Genomic DNA, 7,694 nt, shown 5'->3' with positions numbered 1-7,694 from the left:
CTCTCATAAAAGCTTTTTTATGGCCTCAGACGACTCTGATTGTAGTGTGAGAGTTGTATGTACCATTTGTATCTTTTATGGTGCTTTTACATCATTTTTTGAAGTTTGAAAGTGCACATTTATTATTCATTCTTTGCAATTACAGTAGCCTACATTTCAAAATCATCCTTTTGTTTTACAGGGAAGAAATATCAGGCAGGTTTGGAACAATGACACGTGAGGGTGAGTAAATAATGACACCGTTTTAATTTTTTGGGTCAACTAATCCTTTACTTAATGGTGAAAAAATGTAATTCATTCATTATGCACCCTGTTGTTGTTCCACACCTGTATGACTTTCTTTATTTCCTTCAGATCAGTTATTAAACGATTTGGTGGAAAGATCCAACTCAACTTAACTGATTCTTACAAGAATCACTGCTTCTCTTACCAAAGTTTTTTTAGTGAATAATGACTTTATTTTCTTTCACAAAACTTTTTTATGGCATCAGAAGACAATGCATGTTCTTTTATGGTGCTTTTGCATCATTGTTGAAGCAAGTACATATTTATTAGTCATTCTTTTTCATGCAGTTACAGTATGATTCTTCAAAATCCAGGTGTAACAGCAGTCCTAAAATGACTGTCGCTTATGTTTCAACAAGGCATTAGACGGATTCAGGAAAATGTATGCACATGTATTTATGCACATCCACATCTGTAGCGTTGAACAGGGTCAAGAAAAAACTGTGTGTGCAAAAATATACAACTCCGAGGCATGACATCAACGACTTGACATTCTCCTTTCATCTCGTCCTGTTTGACTGGGTGCAAGAGGCAATGGAGGCCTGTTTATTCACTCTCTTGCATGGATCATCCCAAGAAAGCGGGGTCATCCCAAGGACCATGATCAAGGCATCTGCCTACAGCTGCAGGACAGCTCATTGAGGGGGTGGAGGGTTGTCCAGGCTCATGCCCTGGAACTCCAGCGCTCAACTTTGGAGACGGTGAACTTGAATGAGCCCTTTCTGCCTGTTGAAAGGCTTGGTTTTGTGCTCATGGCCTGAGGCACTTTGCCTTCCTCAAAATGTCCCATTTTCCACAGCAGGGGCAAATGGAGAACCCTGTGGTTAAATAATGCATATAGTGCACAGTGTAAAACGTTCCTTATTCAAGGCTTTCCCTGAATCCCAGGATCAACTTTTATGAGAGAAACCACAAAACTGTTCTCCAAACAGCATCATGGTCAGGTTTTACCATAGGAGGGAACCGGCAAGGGCGAAAAAGTGCCTCTTTGAGTGTATTAAAAACGGTTCGGCTGAGCCAGGGAGGAAGCTTTCATCGGTAGCTCAATTCACACATAAGGTTAGATCATTATGTAATTATTCAATATTCATTTCCCCTTTGAATTTACAACAAAAGAAATGACATGAAATGATTGCTGAAAGCCTGACAAGCTGGTGACGGAAAATATTTTAAAGAAAGACAAAAGCATTCAAGTATTGTTCAAATAAAAATACCTCAAGTCATTGAATGGAAAAGATATGAAGGGGGGTTGTTAAATCAGAGAGTAAGAATTTGAGAAGCCCGAGCACATATGGCTGGAGTCATGGAGCGTAATTGCTCCCAGGCCTGTTGCAAAAGGAGGGAAGAGAGGTAGCTGTACAAATAGCGCTATGAATCATGGGATTCATATTTTTCCTAACAGGCTATCAGACTCGAGCACCATATTTGGACAGTCTGAAAAGCCCTGAGAGTTGTCTGGACACTTGAAAACCATCAAAACGTCTTAATTAAAAACCTGGGAGACCGAACGGAGCATTAGCGCAGAGGTATAGATTAGTTTATTGACGTATGATGGATAAAGGCAATGGATTTCTAGTAAATGTTGACACAGCCCATGCAGCGTATCTGCTCTGCCCCTAATTGCTGCCGGTCTTTAGTGACCAAGTGAAAAAGAGAGAGGCCTCCGTACAAAGGACATGAGCCCCTGCTCATTACAGCAGCACTAGCTTATATAACGAAACACACAGTGCAGCACAATCACATTGGGGGCCACTGAGTCCCTGGAATGCTGAATTACACATCCGCAGTTAGGGGAAGGGTGAGAGAGAGACAGAGAGGTAGAGATAAAGACGGAGAGTGAAAGAGGCAGAAAAGCCAAATTCTGATATTTCAGCCTCATCGGCCTAATGTCTAATTGTACAAAAACGTACAGTGTGATCAGTGAAGTCTGACACCTGAACAAATGAATCTTATGAGTTGGTTCCGAATTATAAACCAATGAAATATTTCATTGTTGAATGAAATATCATACTATATTTTTCATGAGTATAGTTAAGTATTATTAGATTGCATTTATGTTGCATACTAAAGATCAGTATAAACACCTTTTGTAAAAAGGTGACAATAAAAACGTAAAAAAAATTAATTCCTTTCCAGTGCTAAAAGAACCGGAACAGTTAAGAGAAATCAGAACCAAAACTACAATTTTTGTACGATTTCCCATTCCTATGCAACAAAAAATAGGCATTTAGCTAAGAATTAATTATTCTCGATAGCATTGTTTATTTCTGCTTGTTTTAGCATCTAATTCAATAAAGGTATTATGCAAACCAGATAACAGCATAAACACAGATAAAATATGCTGACCCTGTATTGCAGGCGATTGGTGAAAAGGTTCAGGGTTTTCAAATGAAATATGGTATGCAACTGTTTAGTGAATTCACCCCAGGTCTTTGAGCACAAGTTCAGCTTGTTTCTGAGGTATTTTGTTTATTTGCATCTTGGAATGATTTTGATTACAGTCTAGGGAACAGGGGATCAAAACAGGCCGAGAGGGAAATGACCACTCTGGTTCTCATCTGTGCTTTAGTTCTTTCCCAGGGCATGTTTAAAAACAAACCATCATTTTTCTTTTTGTTCCATTTCATCCAGAGATTTTTGCTTACCCTGTGGCTAAACACCATCAACTAAATGTGTACAATAATTAAAACAGGTGTATATACACTAGCATAATAATAAAAAAAAAAAAATGCATCCTAAGTATTTTATTACAGGGTGTATGAGCAGTATGTAGCCATTAGTTACTTACTGGTCATCAGTGCTACGTAAATGTGAGTGTTTCGCCAGGAATTCAGAGGTGTCTGTGCCATTCCAAGGAAAAGCTCCCACCCTTTTCCTGACATTCTTTCTCATATTTGCATCATTAAGACGCATAACAGTGCTGGCAGCCATTCCTCAATGCCCTGTAATGCTGTGTACATTATCATAGCTCTGTGCACTGTTTTCTTGAGAATTAATTTTGGAATTGTAGTTTAAGTCAGAAAGGAGAATGGTCTTAAGAGGACATCTCCCAAAAATGTGAACTCTGCCATCAATTACCCTTATGTTCTTCTCTGCCGCTTCAGAAAGTCGATTGTAAACGATATCCATTTGAATCAAGTGGATTAATCCACGTCTTGTAAAGAGACACGATCAATTTACTGTAATTGATGATGAACAGATTTAATTTTTATTCACATTTAAATGTTGGTCAATGCTCATACATAAAGCTCATCAAATGTGGTAAACGGAAGCTCAAAATTGCTTGCTAAATATGTATAAAGATGTTGTGTCTCTTCAGAAGACTTGGATTAAACAGCTCGATTCATTTATATTTCTTTTACGACCTTTTAATGAAGTTTTTGAAGCATCAAAGTTTTGATTAAATTAACTTACAATGGAGGGACAGAAATCTCTCAGGTTTCATAAAAAATCTTAATTTGTGTTTCCAAAATGAATTAAAGTCTTATAGATTTGTAACGACATAAGAGTTAACTATCCCAAGAAACTGTGAGGGTTTTTTTAAATTATTTTAATATGTTCCTTGAGGCTCACTTATAATGTTAATCAAGTCAAATATTTGCCAAACCAATTATTTTCAACCCGTCTGAAATGATTTGTTTGAATGGGCATCATTAGTTTTATTATCATTATCCAAATAAAACTGTTATTTGTAGACACTGCAGCAGATGGCATCTTCATCTTTCAACATAAGTTTCTTTGCAAACTCTCCATTACACTGTGCATTGTTTACACAAAAATGTCCAGTCATATGCTCCTAACAAACATATAATTCTCTGACATGATCCAGGACCGGATGCATCAAAGCAAATGTTGCTTTACTTTTCCATTTGTCTTGTTGTCGGCAAACTGAGGCAGATGGAGTATGTCAGAAATTGAACAAGCATCTGTATACTGTATTTACAGACAGTGTCAGTAATTATAATGGACTCTATTTGCTTTTGATGCAATGTGATGCTCATGTTTGTTGTAGACAAGTGTCAGCTATTAAGAGAGTGGGTGGGGCCTACAGTGCGATGATGTAAAACTATTTGTTAATGTCGTGTTCTAGAGGCAGTCATATGGAAATGTCATGAGCCGCGTTTCCACCGCAGGAACTTTCCCCAGGAACTAGGGACTTTGGGGTGGTACTCTGTGTGTTTTGACCGCAGGGACCAGGGTCTAAATGAAGTTCTGGGTAAAAATGTCCCCCTCAGTCAGAAAGTCCCTGCTCATGAGGTAGTACTTTTTCAAAGTTCAGGAACTTTTGGGGGTGGGACTTGGGAACATTGGTTGAGTTCATGCAGTATTTTGATTGGTTGACTCCCCGCAGCTTTTTATTTCCACCACCATTTTTAAGTCTAAAAAATATGACCGATGGACCGACGACGAGGTTCAGGCTTTATTAAGATTATTTGCGGTGGACGAAATCCAGCGGGAACTGGAACGTCTGAACGTGAAGTTTAGGAAAATTAGCCTGGTGACATATATGTATGTATATGTATATTTGCCTAAACTTCACGGTACTTTAGACCGCGATGGAAGTGCAGACACAGCAACAGGTCTGGGGAGAAAAGTTCCTAGGACAAATTGTTCCAGGTAATTTCGGTGGAAACGCAGCTATAAATGCTTTTGAGAAGACGTTTTAAGATGGTAATACAAATACCTGTCAAAAGATCAAGGAAAATATAATATATCATGTCATGACCACTTTTAATCTGCATTTGGCCTTAGTTTGGAGAATAAGAATAAATTCTAGCTTTTTGTGTTTGAAAAATTCATTTACAAAGAAGGTAGACCCTTGTATAATGGAGATTTATCGATCGGTGTGAGGAAGTGTTCGATATGAGATGTTTCAGAGTTTCCAGGTGCTGACTCTAAAGTGCAGTGGAAAATCTTTCTAGAGCATTAATACCGTCTCTTTTCAGGTGCATTCCCCTGGAGACTGGCAAACACACCTGAGATTGGCAAGATGTGTGGAAAAATATTGATGCAACCATAAAAGGTCTGACTCCTAGTTCCATTTATTGCACAAAGGATTTCACGGCCATATCTGCCATTTGTTTGCGTTGGCCCGTATACAATCATATCTTGTGTGGGGATGGATTACGCAGTGGAGCCAGTATGTGTCATATTAAGCAAGATTTCAAAACAGCACTAGATAAAACCAAATAGCAGTGATTGTTTCCAAGTGTGTCTTATGATTAATCCAGACTTGTAATGCTGATTCATATCTTTTAGGACTTTCTCTTGCTTTGCAGGCAGAACCAGCACCAACCACTCTCACCTCTTTTTGCGGTCTGGATGGATTCTCTTCAAGGCAGGAGCCCTGTAGACTAAAGAGGGATTGGACTTGATTTGTTCTTCCCTCTTGACAAATGACATAAATACACATTAAGCAGTGAAAGCGTTTGTTTTAGGAGCCCTTTTAAAACACCTCCAGAGGCCAAGAAATGCTCCATAAAACAAAGACGTTGTAGTGCTTTTCAAGCTAGGATGGGGAGTGGGGTGTAGAGGAATGGAGCCTGATTGAGGTTTGGAAGGGAGTAGAGGAGCTCTGGCCACATAAAGACGCCCAGTCGCTTGCTCTCAGGGACTTTGACTTTGTGATTTCTCATGTCATTGCTCAATCACACACCCACACCCTTCACCGCGTTCAGGCATGCCATATGATACGCGCTTTGCTCTAGGCCACAGCTTAGCGGGCCCTGCAGTGTCTGTGGTGCTGATCGCCCTCTGGGATAAATCAACTCGAGTCATTCTGATGAAGATGTAGTGGGAAAAGTTCTTGTGAAAGGAGAGAGGCTGTAAAAGGCCCTGGTTAATAGAACCAAACTAATCTGTTTCAGGGGTTGGATAGTCTCAGCCTCAGATGACACAATATTGAACCGCCCACAGTCCATTTGATGGCCGTCTGATTATTATTACACACTGATAAGTCTCAGCCTCAGACGGACTGTTGGCTGAACGTCTGATGCATATGACACACTTTTCTGGAAGCACTTCAGTAGTTTCGAAGTCGTGATCTGATTGGTTGAATTCTACAGGATCTCTGGGTGACGAGTGTGTTGCGTTCTGTAACGGTCGGCCAGGAAACAAATGCCTTGACGTCAAAAAACCCTCATGGAAGAAGAACGGCGTTGTGTTTATAACTGTGACACAGGATCAACTAAACGCTGGATTTTCAAAAGTATGTGACATTCGTGGCTCCATTGTTGCAGTAAACTTGCACAACGTTCTTGAAATAAATAATTTATTAGATGCACGCGGGTCTGTTATTGTAGGTGTCACGGTTTGTAGCAAACACGAAGACAAAGATGAAGGATCAATAATACTTTAAATAATACTCTTAGGTAACAGGAACAAAGCTCTAACATCCACAAAGCATTGATGAGGCAAGACAACCTGAACAGAAACAGAGAGAACTTAAATACTAGTGATAATGGGTGAACACAGCTGAACTAAATGACTAATCAATTTATAACCATGACAACAAAGGAAAACAAAGTCTAAACTGTGTGTGTATGTGACAGTAGGGACTTCGACATTATATTTTCACGACTCTAAACATGACGCAGAACAAATGAACTGCGATTGGTTGCGTAACATGTCAGTCAAACGTCCTCTTGGGGGGTCCTGGGGCAATGGCCAAGAAAAGCTGCGATAGAGTCCAGACCTTCTGCGGTCAGTCTGAAGGTCTGGCTATGCGAGACTACACACTGATAAGATGTAAACTGTAACCTGATTGGCTGACTTCATGCAACATCCTCATCCTCATCAAATCATTGATATATACAGTATATTCAATATTTATGTTGAATAATGTTTGAGGCACCACAAACACCACTTTGTCTGTGAAACCGACTATACTTGGATCACTGCTATTTATTTAGTCTATTTTTGTAGAGTTTCAGATCAATCAACTCTTAAATGTCATGAACATTTGTGGCTGTAAGCTGGAATGTGAACGAGACCTTTTGCTGTTTAGTCACGTAGTCTGGCTACGTGAGCCTAGGATATCTGGATAACATTGTTGTCATTGACCTCCTTGAAGTCCTGGACACCCATGGGGCTTTTGCAATTGCCGGTGGAGCATAATCAAACTTTTTTTTTTGGACTCTGATGGATTCAGTTTCATCTCTCAACAGGGTTTTGGTGGTCTCCAGGAAAAGGGGGACAGAGAGGTTCACTTGCAGGCTAAACGTATGACTCCAATCAGACGACTGCTCTGGCCCTCTCTCAGTAACAGACAGACTCAAACGAGGAGAATGTAAACCAGAACACTTAGGAAATTCCACACACTCTTTAGAAGAAAAGCCCAGAGTTGATGGAATGTGTTCTAACATTTCCTCCACTGGTTTGTTAAGCCACACATGGACACATATGCTACA

This window comes from Abramis brama, assembly GCF_963993115.1.
Source record: "Abramis brama genome assembly, chromosome: 13".
Taxonomy (NCBI): Eukaryota; Metazoa; Chordata; class Actinopteri; order Cypriniformes; family Leuciscidae; genus Abramis; species Abramis brama.
The sequence above is the reverse complement of the archived record's forward strand: the minus strand, read 5'-3'. Positions refer to the sequence as shown.